This window comes from Diabrotica virgifera, chromosome 5, assembly GCF_917563875.1.
Source record: "Diabrotica virgifera virgifera chromosome 5, PGI_DIABVI_V3a".
In the NCBI taxonomy this organism is placed as follows: Eukaryota; Metazoa; Arthropoda; class Insecta; order Coleoptera; family Chrysomelidae; genus Diabrotica; species Diabrotica virgifera.
The window spans coordinates 91,914,513-91,940,972 of NC_065447.1; the positions used below are offsets into that span (position 1 = coordinate 91,914,513).

The window sequence follows — 26,460 nt, forward strand, 5'->3', positions numbered from 1 at the left end:
CGTACATGGAACTTAAAAAAGGTTGGGCGTTTAAGGGTTAATGAACTAATTATTATGTGTTGTTCACGATTCTTTTTGATTTAATGGACAGCGTTACGTTAAATTAAGATATTATGCTGGATAATTTGTTAATAATAAATGATTTATTTGTTTATATGTTGTTTCAGTTTTGACAGAGTAAGTATACATAAAAAGTGAAAATTTTATAATGTTACATTGAGGGTATTGTAATTCTGTGAATTTTTTTTATAAAGTCTCCTATTTGGTTTTACTTTTAGCCTATAAGCTAAATTGAAAACAGTTAAATGAAAAATTGCAATACCAACAATGCCCATACGAATAATTATTATTGTGTATTTTTAAAACCATATAAAGAAAAATAATCTAAAAAAACACGAAATAAAAACTACGTTTTTGATATCACGTGTCTAAAACGTGATAAAAATGACGTCAGTTATGGTGGAACATATTCACGTGACTTTCGACGTCGAAAAAACGTGATAAACTGACGTGGTTTGGTGATAATTATGACGTCTTTTCAACGTTTTGTAAACGTTATTTGGTTGCCTGGGCACCCACCTCACTTACGGGGGGTCGGGTGAGGGATCCTGTTTAGTGGTATTCGATGGACATTTGAAAAATATTCAACACTTATTTTTAGTTTTTCGATCCGATGTTCTTTTCGCGAAATATTCGATAGGGATAGGGATACGGATTTATAGAAGTCTAAAAATCGTTAATACGAGATAAGAAGGATGCATTGAATAACTTTTGAAACTATTTAAAATCGATTAGATGTCAAATCATCGACGTTTGAATTGTCCAGTTACTAATATTAATTTTCAATGAAATATTGCAAATCCAGATTTATAGATAATCACAAATGTATACAGATGTGGGTTGCCTACCAAATAGGGGAAAATAAATAAACTTTATCGAAAATGAATGACGCGTGTGGTTGCGTGTATTTAAATTGTAATTTAGTAATGTCTGTTGTAAATATCATACACTGTCTTTAATATAAAACCTATAATATAGGCTACCTATGAAAAGGCTTTTTAAATAAAAAAAAATTACCGATAAATATTATATCAGTAATTTTTTTTAGTTAAAAAAGACTGTTCATTTAAAATCGTATTATTATTTTAAACTGGATCTAAAATTTATACGATATAAAATACGATGCGATTACCCATGTTTCAGTATTCATAACTCTTGACTAAAACGCTCATATTTTATATTATATTATGATTTAATTAATTATTATTTTAGTAATGAATTTTAAGCTCATGGAAATATGTATACAAACAGTTTTGTGTTATCGCAGTATGCCCAATTCGATAATTGCAGAATCGGTTTCCAGTATTTTCACTAGCTTTAGTATACCTATATTCGGAAATTATGAAATTGTTTTTGAATATTCAGATATCTAGACCAAATCCGAAAGAGTTGGTCGAATACCATGGGATAATATATATTGTTACGCTGTACCTTTTCTCTCTGTTCTGAGATTGATCAGCATATTCTAATTTTAATTAATTAACCAATTATATTAATCACTACTTATGGAAATAAAACCAAAGTTAAATAAAACTCTCCAGCTAAGATTTATTCTCAAGGCTAATTTATTTTAATCTATTACCTTTAGTTTGTGGCTTCTAGCATCTCTGGTTGTTTAATTCTTCCAGGAAAAAACAGGGAAAATAAATACACTCAATGTCATATAAAAACTAGAAATATTATTTATTTATCCAAAATACCATAAATATAAGATTGAAATGAATGCTAAAATCGATTTTGTTGTTACTATTTCTTATCTAATAAATTTATCTTTAATTCTGCTATCTCCTTTTGTTACAAAAAATTTATTGAAATGATAAACAAAATTTAATTTTCTCCTTTTGAATAGATTACTTATTTATTCTTTGAATTTATTAAAGACTTTGTTATGCTGTCGAACTGTTCAATAACAAAAAAAATATGGTATGTGGTATACAACACTCTCTCCTTTTTACAAATAATCTGACTACCATTTTTTTCTCTTCTTTCCTTCCTCTTATGGATTGTGTAGTCTTGGATTCTCCCACGTGTGCTCCTTGGACGCTATGACGGTCTTTCTCGTACAAACTATTTCACAAATAAACAACAGCACTCGCTCGTAATCTCTCGTCAATTTTCTCTCTGCTCGATATCTTGTGCAAACTGATCTAACCCAGCTACTCGTTCCAAACAGAAAACTGGAATCTCTTCGGATACGAGGAGATTGAACTTCTCAACTCGATCAACGATTTGTTTCAACACGATTCTGCTTATCACGGCCACCAACTTTACCAATTTACACAAACTTACTACTTTTCAAAAACTGGAATGGTCTTTTCAAACCTTCTTTACACAGTGAAACTTTCTTCCTCATCAAACTCAGACTGAACATTCTCTTCTCCCTCCATCCGTCTCTCTCACCAATCACAAACATCCTCTCTACACATTTCATAACTCCTTCCATTTCTTAAGAACCAAATATTTTTGTATACAACTTTTTCATTTTGTCAATTTTCAAGAGACACCAGAATTAATTTTTTGCCTACATGCTGGACTTTAATTCTAAACTAAACAATTTTATTTACCATCATTAACCTTCCAAGAAGCATTTTAAAAACGTTCTATTGATCACGTCAACCTCAATATATCCACTTTCTAATCCCGACCGTATTTATCGTATCAGTTCGTTCGTCGAATCATTAACGCTAACGTTTTCACTCTCCATGAAACACTGCTTAGGACTAAATTAAACTATTTACAACTTTGGCCATATACAGGGCGACGAAAATCTAAGATCTCGTGGTTTTTGATACAAATTAATTTTCTAAATTATTCCCATAAAATTATATAACAATATACAGCGATAGCTTACTTAAATTTATCATAATATATTAAGGAGAAGAAATTATAGCTGTGCTCTAATAAACTAAAATTTTTATCACCACCAAAAAGTGACGTTAAAAAAAGTAAATATGAACGTTACAAAATTAATACATCATCCATAATTATCCATCTTCTACCGTTAGATGTGAAGGGTGGTGTTTCTAGCCTTTGATGAATTTTCTCCATTCATTCCCGTTCTTCGCCATTTCTGTTGCTAGTTGCCAAGATTTGCCCTTATTTTGTAATATCTCTGCTATATCGCTGTTCCACTCTTACAAGGGTCTGCCCTGTGTTTTCCTATTGGTTTTGCTTACCACACTCTATTCACTTCTCTGTTATTGTGTTATTGTCCATTCGTGTTAAATCACCGAACCATGCTAGTTTTTTCTGCTTTATTGTGTCAAGTAACAGTTTGATTTCGGAAAACCTGTTTCTTATTTCTTCATTTTTGATTCTGTTTGTCCTTTTGGCCCTATCGTTCTTCAGAGGTATTTCATCTCTACTGCTTTTAGTCTACTTTGTTGTTGTGTTTAAGATTTAATTTTTTGCTCCGTATATCATTTTTGGCCTATATGTTTTTTCATGTATTGTCATCTTTATTTTCCTTGATGTTCGTTTATTGTTGAATCCTCAATTTAGAGCCTGGAATAGTTTTCCAGTAGTCTTTAGTCTAATTATTGCGATCGTTTTCGATACTTTCTCTTTGATTTCTTGCTGTTCTCAGGTATTTGTATACGTATGTCGGTTTGCTTCAATTTTTTTTATCTTTCTCCACCTCTATTTGGTCATACGTATCTTGTTTACTTGTTATCTTCATTATCTATGTCTTCTCTTTATTTACATTTAGTTTGTCTTTTCTTTATTTCCTTCTTTACTTATAAAATTTGCAATTGTTCATATGAAGATCCAGTAACAATAATTTTTGACACATAAACTGGAAATAGTTATTTTCCTAACAAGTGCAGAAAGTCATTCTTTTCCGCACGCGACTGCAGTTTGCCGAACGACGCGAAGCGGGAGTTCGGCAAGCAGTCGAGTGCGGAAAAGAGACTTTATGCAAGAGTTAGGAACAATATTTTTTCTAAGAGTCTTTAAAAAATTACCAAATCTTAATCAATTAATTTAATTAATATGAAAATACATACACAAATTAATTCTTTGACAAGGTTGTCAAAACCAAACTTTCAATATAATTAGTTAGCATGACGACGATCTTGGTTTCCATGACGATCATTCAAAACGACTGTTATTGTCTACCGATTTGACTTTCGAATATTATGTCAAAATAATTTAATTTCATCGAATTGTCGCGTTAATTTCATTAAAACAGGAACACAATAAGATATATTCGAAATAAATTAGTAAATAATATCTAAATATTAGTCTATTGCATGTATTATAATTACTTTAAGGCCATATTAACATATCTAAATTAACACGCGTGCGGAAAAGTAACACGCGTGCGGAAAAGTGAAACTTTCTAAACTAAAATGCGTGCGCGAAAGTAGACATTTTTGCACGCTCGTAGAAAAAAGATGTTTCCAAATGTAAATGAAAGTATGCGTTAATAGTATATTTATGTCGTTATAATTATATTCATATGGAATATACAGTACGTAAATCGTTCAGTTGTACATAGGGAATATCCATTGAGAGAATTGTGGCAACTGCGCTAACCTTTGTTAGTTGAAGCTTCTGTTCGAGTACGAGTTTTTGGTGCAGTAGAGCTGTTAGAGCGAATATAATGATATAATGAGTGAGTTTTGAAGCAAGGCTGTCCATAAATAAATCAAAAACAAAGTTTATGATTAATTCTACTTTAATTTTTAAAATATTTTTTATTTAAAAACTAATTTCAAAACTAAACAGTTTTCCCATTCCCTTAGGCCAAAAATATTTAGCTACTACATTGTCATATTATGACGTTTATTTATGTCAGTCGAAATTTTTGAGGTTAATGCCCCTTAATGCTAACAACCATATTGTCATCAAGAGAGAGCTCAGTTGCCACAATTATCTCAATATAATACAATGTAGGTATTTATGTATCTAAATATATAAAATGTATGTTCCCTATGTCCAACTGAACGATTTACGTACTCTATGATCAGAAAGTTTATTTGAGTAGAACATTATATACGGAATAACAGTCGTCACGCAAAATCTCGCAGACCAGATGAGATTTTGTTACTCGGTTTTTTATCAGTAGGGTTGGCTAGTAGACTGCATCTCAGTGGTTTCTTGTCTGAAGGTATTTTTGCTTGCCCCTATAGATTGTAGAATTGTTAACCTAGTAACCCAATCTGGAGATCCGGTATCCAACCCGGGTGGAAAGTTGGGTCGGGAACTGACGACAGTGGGTGAAATGGCCCTCCGAAAAGGGGGTTTGGCGTTGGGTTAACTACCCATCCCCGTAAAAATCCATAGTTACGAAATCGAAAGTTAATGATGCCGGACGAAAATCTCAACGACTGCCTATGCATCGTCATATGGACAATGATCTTATAGTATTTACCTGGAACGTTCGCAGACTCAACGAACCTGCAAATATCCGCAAGCTATGCGACTTATTAGCACAATATAACGCCGATATTACTGCGATACAAGAAGTATGATGGACAGGTCATGGCATAATCCAAAAAACAAATTACAACATATACTATAGCTGCCATAGAACTAGACATGAGTTTGGGAGAGCCTTTATAACCAATAATAAAGTCAACCATTTGGTTATAGATTTTAAGCCGATTAATCCACAAATGAGCTTCTTAAGGATCAGGGGCAAGTTTTTAATATTAGTCTTATTAATGTACATGCCCCAACAGAGGACAAGGAAGACGAAGAAAAAGACGAATTCTATGATGAATTAGAAAGAGCATATGACAGTTGTCCCAGAAGTGACATTAAAAGAGTAATCGGTGAACTGAACGCAAAAATCGGAAGGGAAGAAATATATCTACCGCACATCGGTAAATATAGTCTTCATAATAATACCAATTCGAATGGACACCGAGCAGTCACCTTCGCAGCCACAAAGAACATGATCGTAAGAAGCACATGTTTTCTACACAAAAAAATACATATGGGAGCTTGGACCTCGCCCGATGGATTAACGAACAACCAAATTGATCATGTTATCATAGATGCTAGACACTTCTCAAACTTGATGGATGTCCGGACCTATCGAGGCGCCAATATTGATCCAGATCACTTTCTAGTTGGCACAAGAATTCGAGCTAGAATCTCAAACGCGAAGAAGGAGAGAAGTACCAAAACAATGCGCCTTAATATTGAACTCCTCAAAAATCCGCAAACGGTAGAAAGGTTTCAAAACTATATCGAAACTTACTGCATAATTAATGAGAATCTAGCAACCAGCGAACAATGGGATCTGTGTAAAAGTAATATTAAAGACGCAGCAAATAACGCAGTAGACGCAGCAGGTTAATACTCTAGGGCCATAAAAACCACCATCACGCAATGACTGGTTCGATGCTGAGTGTGAGGACATTACAAGGAGAAAGAATGATGCATATAAACAGATGCATCAAAGAATAACACGAGAAAAACAACAAAAATATAAAGGCCTTAGGGGAGAAGAGAAGTGCATTCATAGAAGAAAAAAGAGAATTTATGAAAATAGAATACTGGAAGAACTTAAAGCATTAAAATAGGAAAATCAAACAAGAAAATTCTATAAAACTCTGAATAATGTTAGAAAGGAATTCAAACCAAGGCTAAGACTATGTAAGCATAAGGAGGCGCACATACTCAATACAAAAGAAGACATATTGAAAAGGTGGGTGGAACACTATAAAGAACTACTTACCATCGAAGTAGAAGATCCAAATCAACCAAACTCAAGAGCAACCAACAATACACCATTAGAGCCTCCATCAATTCAAGAAGTACGGGATGCAATAAAACACCTAAAAAATAACAAATCTCCAGGAAGTGATGGTATATCCGCGGAACTTATTAAATATGGAGATGCTACCCTGACTAATCAAATAAATAAAATAATACTGAGAGCCTGAAATGAGGAACAAATCCCGGACGAGTGGGTGTATTGGAATCGTTTACCCGCTACACAAAAAGGGTGATCAATTGGAATGTAGAACCTATAGGGGAATAACCCTCCTTAATACAGCTTACAAAATATTTTTTGAGTATCTTATATTATTGTCGCCTAAGTGCACATTTAGAGGAGCTTCTTGGAGAATATCAAAGTGGTTTTAGCCCTGGTCGATCAACAACAGACCAGATCTTTGTGCTAAGGCAAATACTGGAAAAAACCAATGAATTCAATACCGACACATATCATCTTTTCGTAGATTTTAAATCGGCCTATGATAGTGTCCTAAGAAATAAATTCTATGAAGCCAAGGATGAATTCCACATCCCTGATAAACTGATAAGATTGGTTAAAGCTACAATGCGTAAAGTCGTTTGCAAAGTCGAAATACAGGGAGAACAATCACAGGCGTTTGAAACGAATGTTGAGGTGCGACAGGGAGATGCGCTGGCATCCTGAGGATCCTGAGAGGCATATTCGGTGGCATCTGTGAAAATGGTATTTGGAGGAGGAGGTACAACTACGAGGTATACCACAGATATAAACATATATTTGATGGTAAAGACGTAGTATCTGTTATAAGAATAGGAAGACTAAGATGGGCAGGACATCTAGCAAGATCACAGCATAACAACCCTCCTAGAAGAATCCTTATGTCACAACTTGTGGGAAGTAGAAATAGGGGTAGGCCAAAACTTAGATAGAAGGATGGTATAGATGAGGATGGGAGAAAAATAGGCGCAACAAACTGGCAATGGAAAGGACTGACTGGAGTAATAGACTTGGGAAGTTCGAGGCTCTTTCATAGGGATGTAGCACCATTGATGATGATGACAGATTGTAGAATTAGTTGCTATAATTAAATAAATATCGTAGACAAGGCAAAAAGCTCGGGTTTGTTCGGAAAAATGTTCCCGTGAGCTTTTTTGCATAATCGCTTTTATGAGATACCCCAGATAAGAGGGTCAAGAGGTCACCGATGTGAAAAGTGTTCCTGATTTAATATTATAAATCGTATAAATCAATTTTTTGACCAGTAACAAGGTAATAATATAAATTGAAGATGACTACAGGTATAGATAAGCAGAAGAACAAGTGAATTCATATCAGGACGTTCATATTTTCACTTATTTACGTCAAAGTCGATAATAGCGAAGCAAATAATTACGAGAAGTCTCAATTTACTGTTTATGGATTTAACGAAAGCCTACGTGATAATGTAATAATAATCAAACTATACAACATTCAAAATAAAAACTAGAAGCACGACAATAAACGGAGTTGACACAACTAAATGGTCTGAAACATAGTCTAGGCGCCATCTACAACACCGTGGCCTTTTTAATTCTGATGGGCAAACTCAACGGTTTCTTATAGATTTTTGGCTGTTGATTACGAATTTCGATGGTGGAATTCAATGCTAGTGGAAAAAAATAAACATAAATAATTTAATTGTTTATAAATTGTTTATAAGGCTCTGGTTCAAAAACTAAAAGACAAGAAAAATTATAAGGTTAGGAAATATCGTCAAATAATAATTTATGTGATGAAATAAAATGAAATGAATAAAATGAAAACATAGCTTAAAGTGATATAAAAACTTTTTTGCCCTACACTTACAAGGCCATGCTGTGCACTGTAAAGAAAGATTATCTATCGGACATAAATCTACACATGATTAAAAATTTTCCAATTTATGTAGTGGGGGTATAAGTTACTCATAGGTGATAGGGAAAATCATATGTAGAATAGGACATTAATTGAGATGAATGAAGAGACTATTTGAGCCATTGTTACGTTTTGATTTTATACTTGACATTTTCATTATACTTAAGCAAAGGTTTTAAGTTCAAAGTATAACAGAAAGAACAAAAAACCAATTTATGTAAAAAAATATGCTCTCCTTCAAATTTTTAAAATGTTTTCTTAATAGCCTAATAAAGTAAAAAAAAATCAAAATGTAAATTCGTACAGGTTAAAACAAATTATATATCAAAATTTAGGTGGGCACAAAAGATATTTTCAAGAAAGTATCCAAATCATACAAGGGGATCATTGTTTAAATAATTAAAAAGGGGTCATTTTTGCAAAAAAAAATACTTTTTTAACTGCTGAGGTAATTCACTTATTAATGAAGGTTTATGGTATTTTTTTCTGCAAAGTTGAAGGGTTAATCTTTCACATAAGACTTACTATATTAAATTTGACCCCCTATTTATTTAAATAATTGTATATAAAACTTTAACCCGGCATTGGTCGCTATGTAGGTTGTTACGCGAGTGGTCGCGCGTGAGATTTTCTCTCACATATCCAACTTTTGCCTTTGTTTACAAAATTTTACAAAAAAGATCAGGTTTCATCAACGATAAAGCCATTTGCTTTAAAAAGACACGACATTTTTCTATTTTAATATTATTATCTTTATATAAAATGTGACTATTGATGCTGCCAATATTTAACATTGAAAAATATATGGTGAGTGACCATCTACAACTAACCCGTGAAACAGAATATAGGATTTTCATATCATCGACCACATCCACGGCGCCTTTTATTACATCATAAAAGGATATTATTTTAGGTTTTAAGGGGAAAAATATAATTAATTTTTATACACAGTTGGTGACGCCGGTGGTCGCTTGATGAGAGAATCTCTCACATGAAGCGCACTGACTCAACAATATGGTGATACTAAGTAAACTGAGTCACTATCTTAGCGGATGAGTCTATTAGATTGTCGAGGGAGGATAGTTAGGAGACTAGAAGGAACTACAGCGCGTATAATTTCCCAGAAAAAAAGTTGTGCGCAATTTTCTGAAACCGTGAGAGAAAATCTCATATAGCGACCACTGGCGGGTTAAAAACAAATTTGCAAAAAATTATTTTTAGCGTTTTAAATAAGCACTATAAAATATCTTGTTTTACAGGTTAACTTGCGCTATGTTACCAGTATTAAGAAAAAAAAATTGGTCGGAAAATATTTAATATTTTTTGAGATACTGAATTTGTTTGTTAAATGTTACTATATTTTCAATTGCAAAAACGCGGTTGTTGCCAAAGAAATATTCACCTGCTTAAGATCTCATTATTTTGTTTTTATGCATATTTTCGATAAATATATTGATAAATTTAAATTGCAATTAAACTCCCCCCTAAAATGGCATTTGAAAATTATTCTTTGTTTATAATTTTTTTTAATAACGTCGCGGGGATTAAATGTTTTGTAATTCCGTTTCGATAATTGGGTTCCTGGTAATTTTTTACTAGTTAACAAAATTTTTTTGTCGTTTTTTCTTCTTCTTTTTTTTTTTCTTGTAGTTATATTACTACGGGCCCTTTTAGGGCTAAATTTTATTAAGAATATCGAATCTCTAAGTTATAGATTCTAGACCTAAAATTATTAAGAATTAACTAAAATCTTTTAAATAAAATGTGGCTACTTACTGAGTTACAGGGTGTTTAATTTAAAAATTTAAAAATTATTGTTACCAAGTATTTTAAAACTATTTGACGTATCCTTATCATACTTGGCAGAAAGTGTGGCTATTATACACCCTACTAAATTGTGATTAATAAACGTTTCTAGCTAGTTGCAGAGGCGTACGACAGAGGATAGTGAATGATTGACCCTTCCCAAATTCTACGCCACTGAGTGAATTACTATTTTAGCGAAATTTTTCGATTCTCCAATACTTTGTATGTAAATAGCTTTATTGTTATCGATAAAGTCATCAGTTTGAGAGATATTGGAAGTTTAAAATGAATGAATGAATGAATGAATCAAAATAACTATGCCGTTTCATTTTTAATGTCCAATATCTCGAAAACTAATGACTTAAGCGTTACCAGTAAAGAGTATATTATTTACTAAGAAAGTATTGGAGAATCTAAAAATTTCACTAAAATAGTAATTACATCAGTGGCGTAGAATTTGGGAAAGGTCAACCATTAACTATCCCATGTCGTACGCCTCGGCTAGTAGCTAGAAACTTTTATTTATCACAGCTTAGTAGACTGTAGGGTACCCACACTTTCTGCCAAGTATGATGAGGATACGTCAAATAGTTCGAAAGTACTTAGTAAAAATAATTTTTAAATTTTTAAATAGAACACCCTGTAACTCAGTAAGTAGTCACATTTTATTTAAGTGATTTTAGACCAATCTTAATATTTTTAGGTCTAGAATCTACAACTTAGAGATTCGACATTTTTAATGAAACTTAACCCTAAAAGGGCCCATAGTAATATAACTCCAAGAAAAAAAAAGAAGAGGAAAAAAAGACAAAAAAAAATTGTTAATTAGTGAAAAATTCCCAGGAACCCAATTATCGAAACGGCATTTCAAAATATTTAATACCCGTGACATTAAAAAAACAAATTATAAACTTTGAATAATTTTCAAATGCCATTTTAGGGGGAAGCATAATTGAAATTTGAATTTATCAATACCTTTATCGAAAATATACATAAGAATAAAAGTAATAAGATTTAATACAGGTGAATATTTCTTTGGCAACAACCGCGTTTTTGCGATTGAAAATAGAGTAACATTTGATAAACAAATTCCATATCTTAAAAAATATTAACTATTTTTGGACCAATTTTTTTTTTAATACTGATAACATAGCGCAACTTCTCCTGTAAAATAAGATATTTTATAATGCTTATTTAAAACGCTAAAAATATTTTTTTGCAAATTTGTTTTTAAAGTTTTATGTATAATTATTCAAATAAATAGGGGGTTAAATTTAATTTAGTAAGTCTTATGTGACATATTTACCCTTCAACTTTGCAGAAAATATTACTATAGATCTTCATTAGTAATTGAATGATCTCACCAGTTAAAAAAGTAATTTTTTTGCAAAAATTACTCCTTTTTAATTATTTAAACAATGATCCCCTTGTATGATTTGGATACTTTTTTGAAAATATCTTTTGTACCCACCTAAACTTTGATATAAAATTTGTTTCAACCTGTACGAATTTACATTTTGATTTACATGTAGTATAATTTTATTTTACTAGACTATAAACCCAATATGTTTTGCCATCAAACAGCCTATCTTTTTCTTAGTTAAGAAGCTTTTAAACAACAAAAAAGAAATAGCTCCAGAAGTTGAAACTACAGGATTAAGATTAATTTGAGACCGCGTTTTTATTCAAGCTTTTCATCGCTTATCGTGTTTATCCAATAAGTATTATTTGTAATACTGGTTTTAGTGTTTTCCATATACAAAAGACCTTTGATAATTGATTTTTAGGGTCCTTATCACCCTTTAAACGGAATGTATTTGTTTTTATTATTACATTATCTATATTTCCGAGCCGATACTGTTTGAACACACAACTCTGATCCCTACATTTTCCATGAACAATACGCCACCATACAAAGCTGAACGTTATGTCATATAAAACAATGGAAAGGCACTTTTGATACCATTTTGCGTTTGAATATAAGGAGGGACCGTTGAATTTGACATTTGAATTTTATCACCGTTTGTTGATGTCACGGGCCATTTTCTCTAAAAAAGAATACTTTACAAAACAATAACAAAGAGAATTGTGTTACGTTGTTTTTTAAGGTGGTGTTTGATGATATATGTACAATTATTAAAATAGGTACTATCCAGAAAGTATGTTACGTTTTGGAATAGAAAAAAAATAAGTCCAAGAAAAATATTTTGTTATATACATTTAAAAGAGATACTCAAATACTATTTTTCTACATAATCTCCCAACAATTTCAGGCAATTATCATAGCGGTGAACTAGCACTTATTTATAAACACCCTGTATTGATGAAGAACATGGCTAGTTGTTTAAGTACCTAACTTTTTTATTATCCAACATAAGCAAATGAATCAAACAAGAATGTGTGTGTACTTTGTACGCACGTAAGAAGTTATACTTCTACTACATATTATTATGTGATTTTTAAGACAATACCAAAAATTTAAAAAAATAAAAGAATAAAACGCACACAAACACATTGAAAAATGCCATAAAGAAAAAATGATTTCTGAACGATAATAATTGTTGGCAAAAATTTTAAATACGCATTTTCTGAAAAAAAAATTATATAACAAATATACTTACAATCATAACATGCATAAAAAAATAAAAAAATAAAACTTGCATCGGGAATTGAACCCGTGAATTTCGTGCCGCTTTGACTCGTAATCGAAGCGTAGACTCACTCGTCCAATCCCACATTATTTATAATGTGGAAAAATACGGTAACTGAACGTTTTACTGTTTGACAGTTGTTTTGAAAATTAAATTATGTATAGTCGGTTCGCTAAACTCAGACGCAACTGGCTAGATATTTTAGTCGATAATTTTTTTGTTTTTTGCCAATTTTGCAAAAATTGGCATAATTACTAACTATTTAGTGATGATTAACTATTTAGTAATTATTTTTTGCCAATTTTACTAAAATTGGCAAAATTACCGACTAAAATATCTAGAAAGTTGCGTCTGAGTTTAGCGAACAGACTATAGTTTAAATTTTGTGTAAGAAAATATAAAAATATAACAAAACAGTAAGAAAACAATATATTAGATGAAGATTGGTAGAACTTTTATTGGTAATCAAATTAAGTATGTAAATCAAAGCATTACATACCTACTAGATAAATAAATCTACGCCAAAAAATCATAATTTAAAAATAAAAATCGAACCTAATTTGGGATTTCTCTCTAAAATCCGCATTCTTGAGAAAATAAATGTATGTATTTCAACCTAATCCAAATGTATAATTACAATATGATTATAATAAAAACTACTTACCAAATTAGAATGAGTTTTCCTTGTCCAAAATAGTTCAAAAGTCCAAAAATATAGGTATATGAAAACTATTTAAAAGGCAGTATAACTATTAACTAACTTTTGTTTGTTGTTTCTTTTCACACAAATTTTAAAACGCAACAACCATAAATAATCTAACTACAGCTGTGCTACAGCCGCCATATTGAATAATTTTTGACATGTCATTTGAACATCCAATCAGAACAGTTATAATGCGCATGCGCCCGGTCGCTAGGTTTTCCCATATAAAAATTTACCCTCTATCGCCGGTCAAGAAGTATAACTTCAAAAATAAAATTTTAATAAAGCCTAAGCTTACAATTAAGTTTAAATTTCAATATTAATTTTATCTATACCATAATATTCCACAGAGTGTTCCGAACTTTATACGCCAGTCAATGGGAGCAAGAATAGGATATTACCTCCGAATTCTATCTTACTGCATGAATTTTAATGAAATTTTGGGCCTAGCTTCTACTTATCTCCTAATTCAAAGTCTACCTTATGCCGATGTGTGCTTTTATCTTGGGGGTGGTTCCCACCCCTTCTCAGTAGGGGAAAATTGTTTAAATAGTTAAAATTACCACGGAATTCAGTAGAGAACCTAATGCTAAGCAAAAACTGTTCTATAATTTTTTTTGAAACTCAATACTTTTTGAGATATTCGTGGTTGAAAATTGTCCATTTTCATTGAAACATAATACCTTTTCGAACGGTTTTTTGCGAGTACCTTTAAAACTATGCATCTAACTAAAAAAACTATATTAACCTTTAACTACCCGCGCATCAAGTTATAACATAACTACACGCGTAGCGTACTTTGTACGCCACAAGAAAATACACTTAAAAACAGCGGATTTGTTTAATTTTTTTTGAAAAAATACACATAGTTGTTTGTTATAAACCTTATTCGGCATCAGTGAATACTTGGAGTTCCTTTTCAGTAAGCCAATTGGGATTTATAACTGGAATCATGGAATAACTGGATTCCATGATAAATAAAATTACTAATAAAAAATTCTTTTAAATGTGATTTTTTACAGGAGAAAAAGTATTGTTTATAAAGAAAAATATATTTTTTGCCATAATGACTAAAAAACAATTAAAATATGTACTTATGTTACGACTTATAGTAATATAATCCTGGGGTATATTGTCCACCACCGGAAACAACAAATAATAAAATGTAAATTACGATCTTTCCAGAACGCCGATTATAACGAAACTAAAACCAAATTATAAAGCACATTCCAGTGTTAGGTTAGAAAAATAAGCAAGGTCAAAAATTAAATTTTTAAATATATTTCCAGTAGAATTCTTATATCTGGCGTACAAAGTACGCCAGCGCGTGTAGTTAAAGGTTAAACATTTTTGTAGGTTATAAAAAACAAAGAAACGCTGGCCTTCATAAATCTTCTAGTTATAATACAAAAAGAGATGTGGTAGATGAAATTAGTTTGTTTTTTGGTACCTTCTCAAATTGGTGTATTCAACATGAAATAACAGAGAAACGGTCGATTGTAGATGTATAATGCTACTAACACTTTTTGTATTGCTTGTCAAGACCTTTAAAATGAGCTATATTAACCTTCCGATGACCAACCTTTTTTTGTTACACGGATGACCAAGGGGGAGGGGGGAATGACCCCAGGTCAACAATGACAATTAACAAAAACATGAAGTTTTTTTTTGATGGCATGGACTTTGTCCTTCAGCCAGTCACAACATGAGTATTAGTGTCATGTGTAGTGTGTATGTTGAGTAAGTGTCTTGTTACTTTGCAAAGTCGACGTCATTAGCGTAAAACTACTTGGAATTACACATAATAGACGGTATTTTACTAAACATCATCTTCAGAATATATTTTTTATTCGTAAAATATAGGGAATTTTTTTTTACTTCAAAATATGAGGATATCTAGAATGATATTAAAGTCAAATAAAAAAGTAATGAGTTAAAATTTAAAAATACTTTTGAATTTGTTAAAGAAAAACATACGCTGGGGTATAAATTTCCCCCGCTTAGTCATCCGAAGGTTAAAGGTCCATTCCATTAAAACTAAGCGAGATATGCTACAAGCAATATTGATAACTAATGTATTTTAAGAAAAAATGAGAAGTAATTTTAACCCCCATCCACCAAAATGTAAATGCATCGTTTTGCTTCCACAATACCTTTTATTATAGTGTTATTTCTATGTTTAAAAAGTTGGACGGGTTTAAAATGAATGGTTTTTGAAAATAAAGATCAAATTATAGAGCGCATTTTTAAATTTTCTTAAAAATCTTTTTTCTCCATGTAACTTGAAAATGATAAGAGATACAGTAATGAAAAATAAAAATGAAATTTTTATCTGAAAATTCCCTTCATTTTTGTTTGGTATCATTTTTTCGTATCTCTTATCATTTTTGAGTTACATGGAGGAAAACGAAGGTTTTTAAGAAAATTTAAAAATGCGCTCTATAACTTGATCTTATTTTTTTCAAAAGCTATTCATTTTAGTCCAGTACAACTTTTTGAGCATAGAAATAACACTATAATAAAAAGTATTGTAGAAGGAAAACGATGTATTTAAATTTTGATGGATGAGGGGTTAAATATACTTCTCATTTCTTCTTAAAATACATTAGTCATCATAATCATCAACTTTTTTGCAGAATATCTTGCTCAGTTTGAATGTAATCAACATATAGTATTGCTCATTTTAAAGGTCTCTTCAAGCACAACAAAAGTTATTTATTAGTATCATTTTACGCCTAAAATCGACAGTTTCTCTGTTATTTCAATTTTAATACATCGATTTGAGCATGCAGCAAAAAACAAACTCTTCTTACCTACTATATCCCTCTTTGTTTTTTAACTAGAAGATTTATGAAGGAACGAATCTCTTTGTTTTTTATAACCTACAGAAATATTTTATATAGCTTTTTTATTATATGCATAGTTTTTAAGGTATTCGCAAAAATCCGTCCGAAAAGGTGTCATTTTTCAATGAAAATGACCAATTTTCAACCACGAATAACTCAAAAAGTATTGAGTTTTCAAAATTTATAGAACAGTTTTTGCTTAAAATTAGGTTCTCTAGCCTCTTCCGTGGCTATTTTAACCAAAACATTTTTCACCCACGAGAAGGGGTGGGAACCACTCCCACTTCCAAGACAAAAGCGCACATCGGCATAAGGTAGACTTTGTTTCTTGAGCTATTCCCTACTTACTGTAAAAATATCAAGTAAATCGATGTAGTAGGATGGAATTCGGAGTTAAATATCCTCATTGATTGCCCTATTAAGGAGAAAACACAGTATTATTGTTCCACCCGGTATAAAATGACATTTACCTGTCTAGCAACAATATTATTACATTGATATTTTTAAATAATAAGGCTATAACATACTAAAATCACTCAAATCGGACAACAGGTTTAGGAAATTCGAGACATCCAACTATAATTCATCGAGTGACCCGAATTCTTTACTCGACAGTGTATTTACATGATACTGGTTGTCTCTAATTCAGTTGCTGTATTAAATCTTGAAAGCTTTAGTCTTCCGCATGTTTGGAATCTGCAACTTTTCCCCTACAAAATTATCAAAGCTTCCTCGATTTGAGAAAAACTTTTTCAAGTAACTCTATTAACATGTCAATACTAATTTATTCTGTTTATTCATCTGAAAGGAAATTTACCTAACTACGCTGTTTTAAATTATCTATATACATTTATCAAGAGAGGCCAAACAGTGAACATTGCCGTCAAACGAAGGTCCCAGATGGATGAACCATTTAGGGATCAAATACCCACGAACCGATGACGGAGGAATGGGGATCGAGAAATTGAATTGGCGCAGAGAGAAGTTTCAAAGTCGATGGACCCTGATTTACATTAGTACATTATCGTATTTACTGAATGCGGCAACAACGTTTTGATATCAGTCAGGAAGATTGTTCATTTAAATTTTAATAGGATCAAAGTAGTAAAATAATAGAGACAAAACTTTATATATGTATCTCGATTTTGTTTAGTTTCTAACATTTTTTTTAAATTTAATCTCCCAGTTTATTAACAATCTGTAAAACAAGTTAAAATAAGTAAATGGTATGACCACTAACGAATTCTTAACCATCTGATTTATTAATATCCAAGATACTTTACTTGTGAATGCCTTTATATTCTCAATATTTCTATACGGAGCAGAGACTTGGACTCTTCGCGCATACGAGCGCCAAAAAATTGATGCCTTTGAGATGTGGTGCTGGAAAAGAATGATGCGCATACCCCGGACAGCTCATAGGACAAACGGTTCCATTCTAAACCAACTCAAGATTAAAAAAAGGCTGTCCACAATATGTCTGCAACGAATACTGCAATTCTTTGGTCACGTGGTTTGCAGAGGTGACGAGAGTTTGGAGAGATTAATTGTTTCTTGAAACGTTCCTGGGAGAAGATCAAGAGGACGATCACCAACTAGATGGTCCGAGGCAATAAAGGATTCAGCTGGAAACTCATTCTGCGAAGCTCTTAGAGCAGCTGAAGATAAAGACCAATAGAGAAACATTGTTAGGAATATATAGAAGAAATCACGATCCTCAGTAATAGGGAAATGACAAGAGAGATAGAGAGAGATAGAGAGATAGAGAGAGAGAGAGAGAGAGAGAGAGAGAGAGAGAGAGAGAGAGAGAGAGAGAGAGAGAGAGAAGATACTTTACAATCTGTTTACAGTCTGATGTAGCAATAAGTAAACTTGTTTGTCTTTACAATGAAAGAGAAACATAAGGTCCAGTGACCAAAGCATCATGACACACATTGGCTTATTTATCGGTGAGATGCGCACATACACTGATACGCGAGCACGAGAACTAAAAACGGCACAGAACCCAATGACTGGGCGCTGTTGAAGGCGTAGCTTCCACTTCCATTGCTGTAGGCTCTGTCAGGATCGGTTAGATAGCTACAAGGCAGCATACCGCTTCAATCTCTTTGCTTGTTGGTTGTTGAGAAGATTGTGTGCCAGAGTGTTAGGGTGCACTCGCAACCTATTTTGATATTGTTTGATATTGTAAGATTTTCGAACTCTTCAGATACGGTTAGTACCTGAATATCTCTATTTGTATTGCGTCAATATGGACATACCAAGGGATATTAGCGATTGCTCTCAGAGTTTTGGATTGAAATATTTGTATATTCATAATATTAGATCTGCCAGCTGATCCCCAGAGCTACGAACCATATGTCCAAATGGTTTTATTATTGTTTTGTATATCGAAATAGCTTGTTATCGATCGATAGGTTAGAGTTTGTTTCCAACATCCAGTAAAGTTTAATGTATCAGTTTCCCAGTTGAAGTCTTTTCGTCCATTATAGTCTAGGCGCCAAATAGAACTCACCGTGTCCTTTTCAATTCTGATGGAGAAACTCAACGGTTTCTTATGAATTTTTGGCTGCTGATTACGAATTTCGAGGGAGGATTTCCATGGTCAATCCAGATTTCCATTTCCAGAGTGGTCAAAAAATTGTTATAAACAATTTAATTGTTTATAAGCCTTTGGCTCATAAAGTAGAAGAGATAAAAAAATGTTTCAAATAAATTTTTTTCCTTAATAAAAAACGAAGAAAAAACTTTTACTAAACTTAAATCCAACAATTAGAACTCAAGATATTGTAATATTAGTGCACAATGCAAATTGCAAAATAAGTATTTTTCGAAGCTTTAACGATCGTAACTCGGCTTCTACGCATGAAAATGAGTCTTAGAACATCTTATTTTAAAGATTAATTATTAGTCTTCCAAACAACGTTTGTTAAATTATTTTATCTTTATTTGTTTTCATAATATCCCGTTTGAAGATATAATTTTCTTTAAAAAATTGTAGATTAATTTGTTTATAAGGGTTTCAAGCAAATTTGAGCTATAAATATTTACGTGATACAGTAGCGATCAACAGGTAGCCAAAACGCGTTCCAAGATTGTGGCTGCAATTTTGAATATTTTTTCGAAATATTTGGCACACGTATTTGTAATATAATAAAGAATGGCGGTACCGAGCCGAATTTGAAAAATTTAATATGTGGAAATTACTCTGTAATTAAATACAATATTAAAAAAACGAGCCTGTACCGCCATTAAGCAGAACAAAAAAATACACTTTTTCAAATAAACTCTTTTATCCGATGCCTACATTTTGTGTCATTTTGGAACTACTAATGAAATAAAAAAATTAATAGTTCCAAAATGACACAAAATCTAGGCATCGAATAAAAAAGTTTATTTGAAGAAAGTGTATTTTTTTGCTTTTCTTAATGGCGGTACAGGCTCGTTTTTTTAATATTGTATTTAATTACAGAGTAATATCCACATATTAATATATTTTTCAAATTGGGCTCTGTACCGCCATTCTCTATTATATTACGAATACATGTGCCAAATATCTTGAAAAAATCTTCAAAATTACAGCCGAAATCTTGGAACGCGTTTTCGCTACCTGTTGATCGCTACTGTTTCCTCTTCATTTTGAGCTTACGAATATGTTCGTAAGTTTATTTTTGGCGAAGATATCGATATTTTAATAGCGCACTCTCAGGCGCAAGATCAGCTCACAGCGTAAAGGTTCACGCGCTAACTTCTCGATGCAAATTATAATTTCTATGTACCGGGGTCCCAATAAAAATGGCTCTCGGCCATATCTCAGGAACCGTTTATAGTACAGCTTTGAGAAATAAATATTTATAACCAGAAGTGCTTCGGGAAAAGCCTGGAAATTATTTTCATAATTGTAGGTCCACCGCTAGAGGGCGTAATTGAATATCAAAAATAAAAAAATCAAAATTTTACAAAATTTACCTACTGAAAGGCACTGGAAATCCAATCATCGCATTCTTCATAAAATTCTGCGCATATTTGATTTCACAAGTTTAAGTCTACCTTTGCAAATAAGAGCTGGTGGTGAGTGGAAACGTTCTTATGAAAAAATGGCTGTAAGTTCGGTTCCGCTAAATCGAGTTTTGCATACTTGGTCTTGTTGAAAAGAGCTCTTTTTCGTCAATGTAAGTGTCTAATTTTCGAAATAGCCCTGATAAGTAATATGCAAGCTAGGAGGCGTTATTTAATTATTTTTAGAAATCTAGTTTTCTGTGGAAAATATTAAAAACAAGTATGCATTTTTAATCCTGTATTACAAAATAAGACCAAATTAGCAACATAATACCGAAGACCCCATGTCGATACCTTTTTTCTATCTCGAGATATCTTAAGAAATGTGTAAATTTTAAACATAACTGTTACTGTCACCGGTAAACGAGGTTAAGGAAAAGTAGTGTGCTATGGAAAAAAATAAATAAAAAATTTCCAGATGTAAACGTATATAATTAATTACAACAAAAATAAGACAAACAACACTATAAAATATAACAAAGAAATAAATGCAACTACTTACTTAGTCTTAGTGACTGCCTAAATGTTTAAATTATTGCCGACCATTTACGATGCATTTACTCTTTCAAGAGTAGATTGAATAGCAACAGATTTAACTGTTTTATACTTTTATTTGTGGAGACGGATTAAAGACCTTGTTTTTGCCGCTAGGCCCACTACTCGAGAAAACATGATCTAGAGTCTAGAGAATACAAAACGCCATTCAAAGCATTGCGAAAGCAGAAATTAAGACTGCTGTTCAATCTACTCTTGAAAGGGTAAATGCTTGCATCGAAAATGATGGGCAACAATTTTAGCATATACGTCGTCACTAAGTAGCTGCTTTTATTTCTTTGTTATATTTTATAGTGTTGTTTGTCTTATTGTTGTTTTAATTAAATATACGTTTACATCTGGAAAATGTTTCTTTGTTTTTTCCATAGCATACTAGTTTTCCTTAACTTCGCTTACCGGTGACATTAACAGTTGTTTAAAATTTACACGTTTCTTAAGATATCTCGAGATAGGAAAAAGGTATCGACATGCGGTTTTTGGTATTATGTTGCTCTTTTGGCCTAATTTTGTAATACAGGATTAAAAATGCATACTTGTATTTAATATTCTCCAAAGAAAACTAGACTGCCGATAAAAATTAAATAACGCCTACTAGCTGCCATATTACTTATTAGGCTATTTAAAAAATAAGACTCTTACATTGACGCAAAAGAGCTGTTTTTAACAAGACGAAGTAAGCAAAAATCTATTTAACAGAACCGGACTTACAGCCATTTTTTGATAAGAAGGTTCCCACTCACTCCCACCTCTTGTTTGCAAAGGTAGACTTAAACTTGTGAAATCAATATGCACAGAATATTATGAAGAATGCGATAATCGGATTTCCAGTGCCCTTTCATTAGGCAAATTTTGTAAAATTTTGATTTTTTAATTTTTGATATTCAATTACGCCCTCTAGCGGTGGACCTACAATCATGACAATTATTTCTAGGCTCTTCCCGAGGCAACTTTTGTCATAAATATTTTTTTCTTAAAGCTGTACTATAAACGGTTCCTGAGATATGGCCGAGAGCCATTCTCAAGAGCCATATTCAATCGACGCGACGTTAGACGAAGTGTTCAAAATTTGAACACTTCGTCTAACTTTGCGTCGATTGAATAAAGTAAAATATGGACCTCTGGTTCTACTTTCGATCACTTTGGGTGAAAATTTAGGACTTACGAAGTCCAATTACTTCTTTTGCATAATTTTCTATAAAGAATTATTTTTTTGTTTCAGGTGAGGAATAGATAAACATATCCCAAATTAACTTGTAAGTATACTTTTAAGAACATACATATAACAGTTTTTATTCAGCGGCCCTAAATATGTATCCAAATTGTATAGTAGAATGTATAAACTAAGCTTATTAAAGTAAAAAACTGGAATAACTGGGCTAAATTCCTAGAGTTGAGAAGTATGAAATAATGAAATGCTTTATAATGTAAGGAGACATCTCAAACCTTAGAGACTGGTGTAACTGCAGCATCGTAGATCTTTTTAGAGCAGCTACAAATAGTCCAGAAAGCCACTGCGCATCCGCTAGGAAAAATATTCTAATTCGGATTTTTTGCATAATCTTACTCAAAAAGGACTCCTTTTAACAAATTTGCATGTTGCTATAAGCGATTAAAAATTGAAAAATTGCGAAATCGGCCATTTTTAACCCTCAAAAACTATGTGAAAAACTGAAAATTTGAATGTTGACAAGGTAGGTAGATATTCTTTAAACATTGGTTGATGAAATCCCGAAGAGTCTTTTGCAATAAAGTATTCAAAACTCCTTTGTTATTTAATTGCTAATCAAGCGTGCGCGACACTATTTTCCACCAACAGTATGGTGCAAATGAAAGGAATAAATTCGTTATTTCGTAAACTGGCGACTTTAAGAAAAAATCCCGAAACAGGTCAATTTTTATTTTTAAGTTATGATATTGTGGCATATATGGTATAGTAGTGACGTCATCCATCTGGACGTGATGACGTAATCGATGATTTTTTTAAATGAGAATAGGGGTCGTGTGCTAGCTCATTTGAAAGGTTCTTCAATTCTCTATTCAGTAATAAAAACATTTACATAATTATTTATACAGGGTGTCCAAAAATTTTTATTAAATTAAATTATTTGACAAAGAAAAGAAGTAGAAGGACACCCTGTATAAATAATTATGTAAATGTTTACATTACTGAATAGAGAATTGAAGAACCTTGTAAATGAGCTACCACACGACCCCTATTCTTATTTAAAAAAATCATCGATTACATCATCACGTCCAGACGGATGACGTCACTAGTATACCATATATGCCACAATATCATAACTTAAAAATAAAAATCGACCTGTTTCGGGATTTTTCCTTAAAGTCGCCGGCTTACGAAATATCGAATTTATTCCTTTCATTTGCACCATACTGTCGGTGGAAAATAGTGTCGCGCACGTTTGATTAGCAATTAAAAAACAAAGGAGTTTTGAATATTATATTGCAAAAAACTCTTCGGGATTTCATCAATCGATGTTTAAAGAATATCTACCTACCTTGGCAACATTCAAATTTTCAGTTTTTCACATAGTTTTGGAGAGTTAAAAATGGCCGATTTCGCAATTTTTCAATTTGTAATCGCGTATATGTCAAAAACCATCATTTTTAGAGAAAAGTCACTAAAGACCTTTTCTGTTTGGAATGATCTAAAAAACCTAAATAAACTTTTTTCCATGCAAAAAAAATAATTTTAGGAAAACAAAAAAAAACGTTTAAAAAATTTTTGACCACGTTTTGGTCCTGGCAACATGCAAATTTGTTAAAAGGAGTCCTTTTTGAGTAAGATTATGCAAAAAATCCGAATTAGAATATTTTTCCTAGCGGATGCGCAGTGGCTTTCTGGACTAAAATAAGTTACGGAGTGCTATATAGATAACGAACCTTCGATAGGAGGAGGAGCTAAGATGAAGTTGTACAATAGCTCCGGCCCTTATTTAAATAGCTTTATTAACTCTAAATAACCTGTATCTAAATAAAAAAACGACCAGTATATACGTCAAAGAATGGGTAGTAACAAAACACTAACATAATATATTGCCACCAATGCAGATCGGAAAAGGAGGAGAGAACGGATATATTAGAGTACACACAATTTAGCTCAGATATTATTTAAAAAAATATTCGATGATATTTCCGTTTAGATATAGCATGGGCAAAATTGTCAAAATGAAAGATGTCTTATGTAGTAGAGACCTAAGAATAGATCCGAGGATAAGGTTGTTGCGCTGCTAAGTTTTTACAACTTTGCTCTAACGGATCTGAGGCCTGGACATTGAAAAAATTAGAGTTAAGAAATTGGAAGCTTTTGAAGTGTGATCCAAGAATGCTACGAATATCATGGGTAGACAAAATTAAAATTAGCAGTATTGAAGTCCTTGATAGGGTTGATAAAAGAGAAGAAATTATATAGACAATTAAGAGGCGGACTCTTGAATATTAGTCGGAGAGATAGAAGCGGATTTCAGGAAGTCAAAGTCGCTGTTATTAGTATTTTTTTTGTGACGCTCATTATCGAGATAGTGCACCAAAATTTGGGAATAAGTAGGTAATGATGTAACTAAGTAAAATCTCTAGGGGCGGAATGCTGCGTGGCCGACAAAAGGGTGGGGGGTAGGGGTGAATATAAAAAATATAAGGGTTTTTTTGCGACGTTCGTGATTGAGATAGTGCACCAAAATTTGGTAATAAGTAGATCATGACATAACTAAGGAAAATGCCCAGAGCCGGAAACCAGAGTGGGGGACGAGGGTAGTTATAAGGGATCCAATTCGCGGTTTTTATTATTTTTTTGTGGCGCTCATGATCGAGATAGTGCACCAAAATTTGGGAATAAGTAGACCATGACATATCTAAGGAAAATCCCCAGAGTGGGGGACGAGGGTAATTATAAGGGGTCAAAGTCACGGTTTTTATAATTTTTTTTATGACGCTCATGATCGAGATAGTTCACCAAAATTTGGTAATAAGCAGGTCATGACGTAAGTAAATAAAATCTCCAGGAACAGAACGCTGCGTGACCGACAAGAGGGTGGGCGCAGGGGTGAATATAAAAATTATAAGGAATTTTTTGTGACGTTCGTGATCGAGATAGTGAACTAAAATTTGGGACTAAGTAGTTCATGACGTAACTAAGTAAAATCTCCAGGGGCGGAAATCAGAGCTGGGGATGAGGGTACTTATAAGGGGTCAATTTCTCAGTTTGTATAATTTTTTTGTGACGCAGCACAACATTTTTCCCCCTCGCAGCGTTCCGCCCCTGGAGATTTTAGTTAATAATGTCATGATCTACTTATTCCCAAATTTTGGTGCACTATATCCATCACGAACGGCAAAAAACCCCTTATATTTTTATACTCACGCCTGCCAACCAACCTTTTGCACCAAAAGCAGCGTTCCACCCCTGGAGATTTTACTTAGTAACTCCATGACCTACTTACGCCTAAATTTTGGTGCACCAGCTCCATCATGAGCGTGACAAATAAAATAATAAAAACCGCGATTTTGACCCCTTATAACTGCCCTCGTCCCCCACTCTGGTTTCCGGCTCTGAGGATTTTACTTAGTTATGTCATAGTCTACTTATTCCCAAATTTTGGTGCACTATCTCAATCACGAACGTCGCAAAAAAACCTTATATTTTTTATATTCACCCCTGCCTCACCCCTTTGTCGCCCAGGCAGCGTTCCACCCCAGGAGATTTTAGTTATTTACGTCATGACCTACTTACTCCCAAATCTCCATCATAAGTGTCACAAAAAAAATAATAAAAACCGCAAATTTCACCCCGTATAAGTACCCTCGTCCCCCACTCTGGTTTCCGGCTCTGGGGATTTTACTCAGTTATGTCATGGTCTACTTATTCCCAAATTTTGGTGCACTATCTCAATCACGAACGTCACGAATGAGTGAAAATTCATAAGAAAAATTCCGAGAACTACTAAATGAAATAATCACAGCAAAGCAAATACCATCTGATTGGAAAGCAGATATAAGAGTACCACTGTTTAAGAAAGGAGACGCAAAAAATTGCGAAAATTATAGGGGTATTACAGTGACAAGCGTTCCTGTCAAAATATTCAATAGAACAATTGAAAAAAAAGGCTAAGGGGAGAACTAGAAATAAAACTAGAAGAATCCCAGCATGGCTTCAGAAAA

The 26,460-nt window shown here is 32.7% G+C and overlaps 1 protein-coding gene across 1 annotated transcript in view; it reads left to right on the forward strand.

Moving 5' to 3' along the window:
- Positions 1-26,460, forward strand: part of LOC114339971 (uncharacterized) — a 1,137,809-nt gene that overhangs the window by 481,746 nt on the left and 629,603 nt on the right. Inside the window, exon 5 of the mRNA XM_050651968.1 lies at positions 22,505-22,538. The gene's annotated coding sequence lies outside the window, so the exon portion shown is untranslated. The remainder of the gene's footprint in view (positions 1-22,504; positions 22,539-26,460) is intronic.